Here is an 11,612-nt window from a genome sequence, read left to right as displayed (position 1 = left end):
CTTTGATTTCCTCAAGCTTAGGTGGTTTTAACTCAGTTGGCTTTTATTATAGACATATCTGCTGGCTCCAATAACTCAGGTTCTGTGGTCAGTTAATGATCCTCAACACTGACTCGGGGAAAGACGAGCTCAGCATTTTACCAGAATTCTTGAGCTCAGATTCATGAAGTAAAATGTCAGAATTTAATCCACATCTTGTTATTCTCCTGCAGTTCTTCAACATGAAATTCTGGCCTAAATGAATGCAGTTTGAAAGTTAGTTTGAATTTAGCAACTTCTTCTGGGATTGATGATGTCCAGCAACAGTCCAGGCAGCAGGTAACCTGATCAGCGAATAAGAATGAAGGATTCTCACCAACAGCAAAGCAGGAAGTAAAGTATAGGGAATGTAAATCATTTTTAGATCATTGTACAGAAAACAACGTTTGGACTTACACATGGGATTAAGATGAAAATTAAATATCAGAGCACAAATGATTAAAAAAAAAAGTTACATTCATGATAAGTCTTTCATCTTTAAATGGCCTTCTGAGGGAATGAAAGTCCACACTTGAAAAATTAGTTTTCAGAGGTGAGACACTGAGCTGCAGTAATTATGACTGAGCTTATTGTCAAAAATTCAAATACCACTAATTGTCCAAGCCGTAATTTTTCTATTAGTCCTACATCCAAAACAGTGGTAGCTTATTATGCCCCAAATTGAGAGATGTGTAAATTCTGCACTGTACTGAAGGAGTGCCGCATTTTCACAGACGCTGTCTTTTACATGAGATATCAAAAATTCTTTCATAGGAGTTTTCCTCATCTAAGACCAGTAAAGCAAATTAATCAGGTGACACACCCATTGACACCTGCAGGACTTCACTGTGTATATCGCTGTGTTTTGTACAACAGTAGCTTCCGATTAGAAATATTTAATTGGCAGGAAAACTCCAAGTCTGTTGAAGACACCAAATATTTGCAGGTTCCTGGCTTTCCTCACCCAGCTAGGTGTTAGGAAAGAGCCGCAGTAATTATGACTGAGTTTATTGTTAAAAACTCAAATACCACTAATTGTACAAGCCGTAAATCTTCTATTAGTCCTACATCCAAAACAGTGGTGGATTTGTTTATATCCATAGTTAGTGATTCAGTGTTGATTCCATCTGTGAATACACAACACACCCTGTAATGTCCAAATTTCAGCATTTATTGCCTTCTGTGTGCATGTTAGAAGTCATTGTCTATTTTATATGATTATAAGAGTAAATGTTACCAGAATGCAATTATTCTTAGCCCAGAATCTAAACCATTGCCTCGGTCTCTGGCCATTTGTCTGTGACATTTAGTCATTATGGATTGGCAGCCAAGGTAGCTGGTTGCAATGTAAATAGCCACCACTGATAATTGACACCTAGCACATTGCACTGAATAGTTCATTTAGTCAGAAATTGCATGACACTACGTTACACTCGAACAGGTTTATTTGACATCACTTTACTTGGTAGTGTGGATGAGCAGAGGGATCTTGGTGTCCATGTACACAGATCTCTGAAAGTTGCCACCCAGGTAAATAGCTGTACCTTCGTCAGGTGAAGTGGAGGGAAGCATACAGGCACTGAATTTATAGGCTGACAGATCATTCATTGCAAGATAATTCCAGGTAATTAAGAGTAGTCAAAAGTGGTAAAAATGATGTGAGTGGAGTACTGACAGGCTGAATAACAAGTTTTTGCAGGTGATCAGAAGTGTCAAATGGAGTGAGTAGATATTTCATTTAAATCATGGGATGTGAGCATCACTGGCTAGGATATTTATTCACCCAAGTAGTCTATTAACTGAATCCAGCAAACTATCACTTTATCAAGACGAGATATGTTAGTGTTACAAATGCTATTAGTTTAACAAATGGACACTGGGCGAGATACAGTGAGACCTCCTTCCATTCTGCCCCAACAATGGACTTTAACCCCAAGCTTCAGCGATAGTCTACTGTTGTATTAAATGTATTTATTTCCCTCCATTTTCCACATGAACCATCCTTCAGCCTATCTCAGTGGTGTGGGTTAATAGGGCCGTATTATGAACATTACTGTGATGAAGGACTTGTGTCTTGTAGCAGCCACAACAGCTGCCAAAACTAGTTTCACATCAGCTCTTCATAACCAGCTGACATCAGGAACCTGTCTCCTGAGCCGCTGATACCACGGTTGAAATGCCTTTCCAATCCAAACCTCTTTATCCTCTCCATTTATCCCATGTGAACATCTAAGTGTGTTTTTCTGTTGACACTCTTGTCGAACAGCTTTCAACTGAGCCCACTAAAGCAATCTGAATTTGTCATGGTATTTAAATCCAAAACAGCCTGATTGAACTGAGAAGATTGAATGTAACTGAGAAGATTGAATAGTAGCTGATGTTGGTGTGACCATTTCTAAACTCTAAGTGGCTCTATAAATTGTCCAGACATGATGCCATCAATAGCAAATTAACATAAGGCCTGGTGTTAATGCATTGAATCCCTTTAATAAGAAGCAGCTCCTTTTAAGAATGTCTATTACAAACAGAATCTGAGCATATGAACATCTCACTTGACAGCTGACTCATTGCCTGGGAGCCACATCTGTTCTAACTACTGCTCAGTCTCAGCTCCTTAAATACTCAGCAGTCGTTCGAAGTTATATGCACAGATGGTACATGCCAAGATGAGTACACGTTGAAACAGCGGACAGCAACACAAGGATAAATACTCACAAAAAAAAACATATTTAGGTCAGAATTTCATGTTGAAGAAGTGAAGGAGAGAAAGGAGATGTGGACTAAATTCTGACTTTTTATTTCAGTGATCTGTGTTCAAGCCCAGCACCGTGACTAGAACAAAAGTCTCCTCTCTATATAATAAAACAAAGAACTGCAGAAACCTGGGATCTGAAACAAGAACAGAAATTTCTGGTGAAACTCAGTAGGTCTGGCAGCACGGTGGAGAGAAAGCAGAGTTAATGTTTTGAGTCCCGTGACTCTTATCAGAATCGATACTCTACCTGCCTGCTGGATATTAGCATCCCATTTTATGGATTATGTTTTATCAAACAGAGGCCAGTACAGCACAGGAACAGGCCCTTCGGCCCAGCATGTCAGTGCCTATCCTGATGCCGTTCTAAACTAATCCCATTTGCCTGGACATGGTCTGTTTCTCTCTATTCCCTGCCCATTCATGTGTCTAAATGTCTCTTCAACATTGATCTCCTCTCTGCTTCCCCTGGCAACGCGTTCCAGGCACCTACCACCCTCTGTGAAAAAAACTTGCCTTGCACATCTCCTTCAAACTTTCCCCCATCATCTTAAACCTGTTGCCTCTAGATACGGTAGAACACCAGTATCCATGGATTCAGTTTCTCCGGTTTCAGTTATCTGTAGTTTACCATGGACCAGAAATATTACATAGAACATTCCAGAAATAATTCCAGGTGGCTTCCAGACGTAGGTAAATTTCCCATTTAACTGATAGGGTTTGCTACTATCCATGGATTTATCTGTGGTAGGTCTTAGAATGTATCACCCGCAGATGTGGGGGGACACATGTATTTCAACTTTGGGAAATAGAATCTGACCATCCAACTTATCCAAACCCCTCATAATTGTATAGTCTTCTAACCTCTCAGTCTCTGACACTCGAGTGAAAACAATCCAAGTTTGTCCAACCTCTCCTTACAGATAGTGTACCCAAATCCAGGCAACATCCTGGTAAACCATTTTTACACCTTCACCAAAAATTCCACACACTTGCTAAAGCAACCAGAACTGCACACAACGCACCAAATGTGGCCTGACTAGTGTTTTATTCTGCTGAAACATGACTTGCCAACTTTTATACTTAATACCCAATGATGAAGGTAAGCACACCATACACTTGCATTGCCACTCTCTCACAGAGCTGTGGGCCTACACCCGGAGATCCCTCTGTAAATCAATCCTCCTAAAAGTCCTGCAGCTTTTGTCTTTATTGAAGATACCTTATTACTAGTGCCCTCTAAAAGGGGAATATTATGTTTAGACCTTTTGTCTGATAACACATGCAATTTACTGTTGTTATCATTTTAGAGAAGAAATAAAGAAACACTGACATTTCACTCATGGTCTTAGCATCTTTAAAAACCCTGAAGTACTCTTGGAAGTGAAGCTCTTGTTACATGAAACAGAACAACCAATTGGCAAATGGCAGATATTTGCTTCAGTATTTACAGTAGAAAAGGACAATAACTTGCTGAAAGTCCCCAAGGAAATTAATGGTACATCGGGGACAGGGACTGAATATAATTAATATAACATCAAACATTGATAAAGAGGAAATTAATGGGATTAAATAGTGAGAAATCCCTGGGATCTGATGATCTTCCATCTAAGGGTGTTAAAGAAAGTAAGCAAACACATTGTAACCACCCTAACTGCAATCTTTCAGATTTCACTAGGTACAGGAGTTGCCCCTCTGGTTTAGAAAATTGCACACTATCCTGCTTTTTCAGAAGGGTCAAGAAGGAAAACTAGACAGTTACAGAACAGTTAGCCTAACATCTGTAGCAGGAAAATTGTTGGAGTCTATAGTCAAGGATGATGCAACTGAACACCTCAAAAATGTTCAGTTAATCAGGGAGAGAAGGCATGGATACATGATTAGATTACTTACAGTGTGGAAACAGGCCCTTCGGCCCAACAAGTTCATACCGACCCGCCGAAGCGCAACCCACCCATACCCTTACCTACATTTACCCCTTACCTAACACTACGGGCAATTTATCATGGCCAATTCACCTGACCTGCACATCTTTGGATTGTGGGAGGAAACCGGAGCACCCGGAGGAAACCCATGCAGACACGGGGAGAATGTGCAAACTCCACACAGTCAGTCGCCTAAGGCGGGAATTGAACCCGGGTCTCTGCCGCTGTGAGGCAACAGTGCTAACCACTGTGCCACCGTGCTGCCCACTGATAATGATAGGTAGGTCATGTCTGCCAAACCTCACAAAACTCTTTGAACTGCTGACTAAAATAGTGGACAGGGCCATGTTTATAGATGTTGTTTATATGGACTTCAAAAGACATTTAATAAAGTCCCACACAAGAGACTGTTAACCAAGACAGAAGCCCATGGAATTCAGGACACACTGCCTACATGGCTGGGAAATTGGTTGACTGGTGGGTGACAGAAAGTAGAGATAATGGGTAGGTAATCAATTTGCCAGGATATGACCAGCAGTGTCCCATAAGGGTCTGTGTTAGGGCCTCAATTATTCATGGTTTTTTTTATTAGCAACTGGAATAATAAGTGTAGAAAGTCATATATCCAAATGCGCTGATGAGGCAAAGTTAAGCAGCATTACAGACAGTGCAAATGATAGTAGAAAAGTACAAAAGGATATTGTTACATTAACTGAATGGGCCAAACTGTGGCAGATGGAATTCAATATACACAACTGTGAAGTTATCCATTTTGGGCTAAAAAAGGACATATCAAGGAACTTTCTAGATGGTATAGCGGATAACCAAAGAGACTTGAATGTTCAGGTTCAGAGATCTTTACAATACCACAAACAGGAGAAAACAATCAAGAGAGAAATCTTCCCAAACATGGAACATTTGTCTGATCTCGAAAGCTACCTTTCATCTGAGGCTAACATTGATGTGAAGATTCAATGTTGCACCAATCTGTAGGCGCCGCCATTGGATGCCTAAGGATGAGAGTCTCCAATGACTGTGACATCTGTGCTTTACCAAGATCCTTGTCTTTAAGACAATCATCCTTCTGGCTCTCATGTCTAGCTCAGGAACTTGGACTATGTGAAGGTGACAAGTCAAAGCAATTAAGAATATTGTCTGAGATGGATTCTCCACACCTGCCAGGAGGACAGACGTACTAACATCTGCATGCTTGAACCAGATAATAGCACCAGCATTGAGCCCGTGATCATCTAAAACAGTTCCACTGGGCTGGCCATGTGTTGAGGATGGCCGAGTTCCAACTGCCAAAGCAAGTCTTCTTCGCCCAGCTCAAGGAAGACACTCAAACGAGAGGAGGATAAAGAAAACATTTCAAAGACTCCCTGAAGGCTTCCCTCAAAAAATATACCAAAAATGTCAGACCCTTGTTCAGAAGAAACTGACTTGGAGGAAGCCCCTGTCTGTAAGGATACAATTCTTTGAGAATACCCATTGGCAAAAGGAGGTAGAGAAAGGGAATCAGAGAAAGGAATGTCAGTAATTTCAGCCAAAGGCTACTTCCACCTCCTGGAAGGACTGTCAAGTGTGTAGTTGAAGATGCAGCTGTAGGTTCAGGTTTATCAGCTACACAGGGACCCACAGAACCCATGACCAGTGACACGGAATTTGTGTGTGATTACCGAAGGTAACAACGATAAATGGAATGAACTCGTCGGATGAACTTCCTGAGGAAGTGATGGATGTGGGCACAATTACAACACATAAAAGACATTTGATGAAGGACGTGAATAGGAAGGGTCTGGATAGATGTGGGCCAGGAGGAGAGAGGAAGGGCTAGTATAATTTGCAATTATATTCTACATGGACTGGTTGGACCAAAGGGTCAGTTTCTGTGCTGTATGATTCTATGACCGCCCCTACACTCCAAAGACCATAATGGGCAGTTCTCAAGGACAGGTAAGGGTGGACAATAAATGCTAACCTAGCTAGCAATGTCCAAATCCTGGGAAAGACTTGAAAAGAAAAGGGGAAAATATAATTCAGGTAGACCTGTGTCTTCAGCAGCATTAGGGCATCATTAAGTTGAAGGCCTTCAAAGTGCAATGAAGATCACGAGAAAAATGACACAATTTCGTACAGTCAATGAATAGACTGCCACCCAGACTAATCATACATGGCAGCTACACTGTCCTCACATTGTTGGTTTTTATGGATGATTCCTTGACTGCTTTATTCTCATTGAAAAATAACTACCTGCTTCTCAGTGACAGTTTATGTACAATTTCACTTGAATTTTAATTTGTTTTCATTTAAAATTTCTGTTTCTGTTTGCAAACCATCCGTGGCATAACACCCTACATCTTTAACCAGCTCCAACCGTACAACACTCTGATATATTGATGACCCTCCATTCATGGCTTCTTGCATATCACAGCCCTTGCACACGTGCCCGGGCCCTCACTACTCAGAAGCTAAAAGCTGAAATGCCTTTGCAACATTGCTCAACAAGTCCACTTTACTCACTTCATTTAAGATTGCCTTAAAACCCAATCTCACCTGTTTTCCAATCTCTCCTGACTGAGCCTTATGTTTATTTGTGTCTAATTTGCTTCTCAAACCTTCCATAACATTAAAGGACATGGCTGCATTTAATACCCACCCACCCTACCTAAACCCTAGCTAAAATCTTGAAAAGGCTCTCCCTGCAGCAACAGCCAGAAAAATGCAATAATTTATTTGTTGTGTGTAGGATATTTCTGTGTGCAAACTGGTTGCTATGTTAGCTTACACAATAACTTCAACTGAAACATATCACAATTTGCTGCTTATGCTGTGGCATCTCCTGGGGATGTGACATTGTAAGTGTAAGTTCTTTCTCGCTCCTCCACGGGAAGACATGAGTTACAAATTTTGTAAGCAGTATGATGAATAGATCTGTGAGAATCTCCAGTAACTCATTCTGCCAGGATCAAAGCCCATTTCCAGACGTCATCTCACTGCAATGCTGCCATTCACAGCAGCCGGAGAAATTTTACATCCTTATGACAGAACAGTTGAAGAGGGACATTTATGAAAGGTTAATGGCATTTAAAATGTGTAAAAGGATTGAATCAATTCCATGAAGTGCTGATGGCAAAATAGCTGAATGTGTGAATCTCGCAATGTATTGATACAGATGCACATGCCCCTGTAGAGCTGTGAGAAGGCAAGAACAGCAATAAGTGCGCTCAGGACGTGTGCACAATTGCTCTCAATCAAGATTAAGCAAAAATAAGTTCAGACATGTGATGCCTACGCAGCAACAATTTTGATAAAGTTTTAATATTGCTGTTCATTATTGTTTAGTGTTGCAACTTTGTAAGTGCACACACAAATTAATCAATAAAACCTAGAACTTGTTCTTAAGTACTACTTCTTATGTACTTACATAATCTAGAATTTCTGATAACACAACACCTTCTCAAATATTGTTATTCTTCCCTCTTGTCTTTACTTTTCTGTTACACTCTCCATTCTGTTGTTCCTTGACCATCTGCTGCTATATTCCCCTGTTCCTCTCTCTTCACTTGTCTTAAAGGAAATGCAGCCAGACCACAAGTTAACACAGGGACATCACTGGCAATATTGATCGAGATTTAGGCAGGAGCTGGCAACTTGGAAATTGGATAGTACTTTGTGAGCACATTGGGTAGCACTCAGCAGAGTATGATCAGAACTGAGAGAATGTCAGCAGATCAGAAGTTGGATGGGAAATATCAGCAGATGGTGAGTTGGACACCTTACTGTGCTGCAACTGGACAACGTGGAGTGTGATACACTTTTTGAGAACACAGACTTATAGCTACCATGAATTTTATTTATTTCTTTATGTTCCATCTCTCTGTTAGCATGCATTTTACATTCCATAACCACCTTCTAACATAGAACAATACAGCACAGTACAGGCCCTTCGGCCCTCGATGTTGTGCCGACAATAGACAATAGGTGCAGGAGTAGGCCATTCTGCCCTTCGAGCCTGCACCACCATTCAACATGATCATGGCTGATCATCCTTAAATCAGTATCCAGTTCCTGCCTTATCTCCATAACCCTTGATTCCACTATCCTTGAGAGCTCCATCCAACTGTTTCTTAAATGAATCCAGAGACTGGGCCTCCACTGCCCTCTGGGGCAGAGCATTCCACACAGCCACCACTCTCTGGGTGAAGAAGTTTCTCCTCATCTCTGTCCTAAATGGTCTACCCCGTATTTTTAAGCTGTGTCCTCTGGTTCAGCACTCACCCATCAGCGGAAACATGCTATTAGCCTTTTTCACTACCTGCTGTACCTGCATGCTTACCTTCATTGAGTGGTGTACAAGAACCCCCAGATCTCTCTGTACTGCCCCTTTACCTAAATTGATTCCACTTAGGTGGTAATCTGCCTTCCTGTTCTTGCCACCAAAGTGGATAAGGATCCATTTATCCACGTGAAAGTGCATCTGCCATGCATCTGAGCACTCACCTAACTTGTCCAGGTCACCCTGTAATCTCCTAACATCCTCATCACATTTCACCCTGCCACCCAGCTGATGAAATTTGCGAATGTTATTGCTAATACCATCTTGTATATCCTGAAGATAGATTGTAAAAAGCTGCGGTCCCAGTACTGATCCGTGCGGTACCCCACTGGCCAGTGCCCGGCATTCCGAAATGGAGGGGTGGAGGAGTGTGGAAGGATGAGAGAATGCAGGCTGCGGCCCTATGAAGCAGGGGGAGGGCTTGCAGTTGGCCTGTGTGGGGATGTGGGAGACTACAGGAGCCTGGTGGGCAAGGGCTGGCTGAAAGGCAGCTGGAGGGACGGAGGGAGGGAAGCACGCACGGAGGAGGAAGAGCAAAGAGAAAAGAGAAAAAAAAGCCAAAGGGGATAAAGAGAAAGAGCAACAAAGAAAATGTGGCTGGCCAGCACGCCTTGAAGTAGGGAGAAAAGGCAAGGGCCAGCGCCTACGGCCATACTAGTCTGAAAACGCCCGATCTCGTCTGATCTCGGAAGCTAAGCAGACTCAGGCCTGGTTAGTACTTGGATGGGAGACCGCCTGGGAATACCAGGTGCAGTAGGCTTTTTCCGCCAGCAGTGGCTGCTCAAGTCACCCCTCTGCACTTGTCTTGTGCCAGGCAATGGAGCGGCAGGTTATTTTTGCTGCTGCTGCTGTGCCTGGCATCAGTCTCCTGCAGGCACGAGACACGGAGGGGAGGAGAGCGGAGCGCTGCCAAAATCAGCAAGAAAGGCGGAAAGAAAGGGATTGGGGCTGCACGCTGTCTGCGGGTGGCAGTCAGGAAAGGCGGACAATAGACAATAGGTGCAGGAGTTGGCCATTCTGCCCTTCCAGCCTGCACCACCATTCAATATGATCATGGCTGATCATCCTTAATCAGTATCCTGTTCCTGCCTTATCTCCATAACCCTTGATTCCACTATCCTTGAGAGCTCTATCCAACTCTTTCTAAAATGAATCCAGAGACTGGGCCTCCACTGCCCTCTGGGGCAGAGCATTCCACACAGCCACCACTCTCTGGGTGAAGAAGTTTCTCCTCATCTCTGTCCTAAATGGTCTACCCCGTATTTTTAAGCTGTGTCCTCTGTTTCGGCACTCACCCCGCAGCGGAAACATGTTGCCTGCCGCCAGAGTGTCCAATCCTTTGATCATCTTATATGTCTCAACCAGATCCCCTCTCAGTCTTCTAAACTCAAGGGTACACAAGCCCAGTCGCTCCAGTCTTTCAGTGTAAGGTAATCCCGCCATTCCAGGAATTGACCTCGTGAACCTACGCTGCATTCCCTCAATAGCCAGAATGTCTCTCCTCAAATTTGGAGACCAGAACTGCACACAGTACTCCAGGTGTGGTCTCACCAGGGCCCTGTACAGCTGCAGAAGGACCTCTTTGCTTCTATACTCAATCCCTCTTGTTATGAAGGCCAGCATGCTATTAGCCTTCTTCACTACCTGCTGTACCTGCATGCTTACCTTCATTGAGTGGTGTACAAGAACCCCCAGATCTCTCTGTACTGCCCCTTTACCTAAATTGATTCCACTTAGGTGGTAATCTGCCTTCCTGTTCTTGCCACCAAAGTGGATAAGGATCCATTTATCCACGTGAAAGTGCATCTGCCATGCATCTGAGCACTCACCTAACTTGTCCAGGTCACCCTGTAATCTCCTAACATCCTCATCACATTTCACCCTGCCACCCAGCTGATGAAATTTGCGAATGTTATTGCTAATACCATCTTGTATATCCTGAAGATAGATTGTAAAAAGCTGCGGTCCCAGTACTGATCCGTGCGGTACCCCACTGGTCAGTGCCCGGCATTCCGAAATGGAGGGGGGGAGGAGTGTGGAAGGATGAGAGAATGCAGGCTGCAGCCCTATGAAGCAGGGGGAGGGCTTGCAGTTGGCCTGTGTGGGGATGTGGGAGACTACAGGAGCCTGGTGGGCAAGGGCTGGCCTGAAAGGCAGCTGGAGGGACGGAGGGAGGGAAGCACGCACGGAGGAGGAAGAGCAAAGAGAAAAGAGAAAAAAAAGCCAAAGGGGATAAAGAGAAAGAGCAAGAAAGAAAATGTGGCTGGCCAGCACGCCTTGAAGTAGGGAGAAAAGGCAGGGGCCAGCGCCTACGGCCATACTAGTCTGAAAACGCCAGATCTCGTCTGATCTCGGAAGCGCACTCCACAAAGTCTCTTTCTTGAGGTCCAATACCATCCTGATTCTCCCAGTCTACCTGCATGTTAAAATCCCCCATAACAACTGTAGTAACATCTTTGCGACAGGCCAATTTCAGCTCCTGATTCAACTTACATCCAACATCCAGACTACTGTTTGGGGGCCTGTAGATAACTCCCAAGAGGGTCTTTTTACCCTTAGAATTTCTCAGCTCTATCCA

General features: G+C 43.3%; 1 protein-coding gene and 1 non-coding gene across 3 annotated transcripts in view; one reads left to right on the top strand and one right to left on the bottom strand.

Moving 5' to 3' along the window:
* LOC122561354 (VPS10 domain-containing receptor SorCS1-like) overlaps nt 1–11,612 on the bottom strand; it is a 1,166,089-nt gene that overhangs the window by 738,930 nt on the left and 415,547 nt on the right. The window lies entirely within an intron of this gene.
* On the top strand, nt 9,676–9,794 carry LOC122561418. The gene has a single exon (XR_006315002.1). It is a non-coding gene; the product is annotated as a 5S ribosomal RNA (ribosomal RNA).

The sequence above is a fragment of the Chiloscyllium plagiosum genome, chromosome 22 (assembly GCF_004010195.1).
Source record: "Chiloscyllium plagiosum isolate BGI_BamShark_2017 chromosome 22, ASM401019v2, whole genome shotgun sequence".
NCBI classification, from domain to species: Eukaryota; Metazoa; Chordata; class Chondrichthyes; order Orectolobiformes; family Hemiscylliidae; genus Chiloscyllium; species Chiloscyllium plagiosum.
The sequence above is the reverse complement of the archived record's forward strand: the minus strand, read 5'-3'. Positions and strand labels throughout refer to the sequence as shown.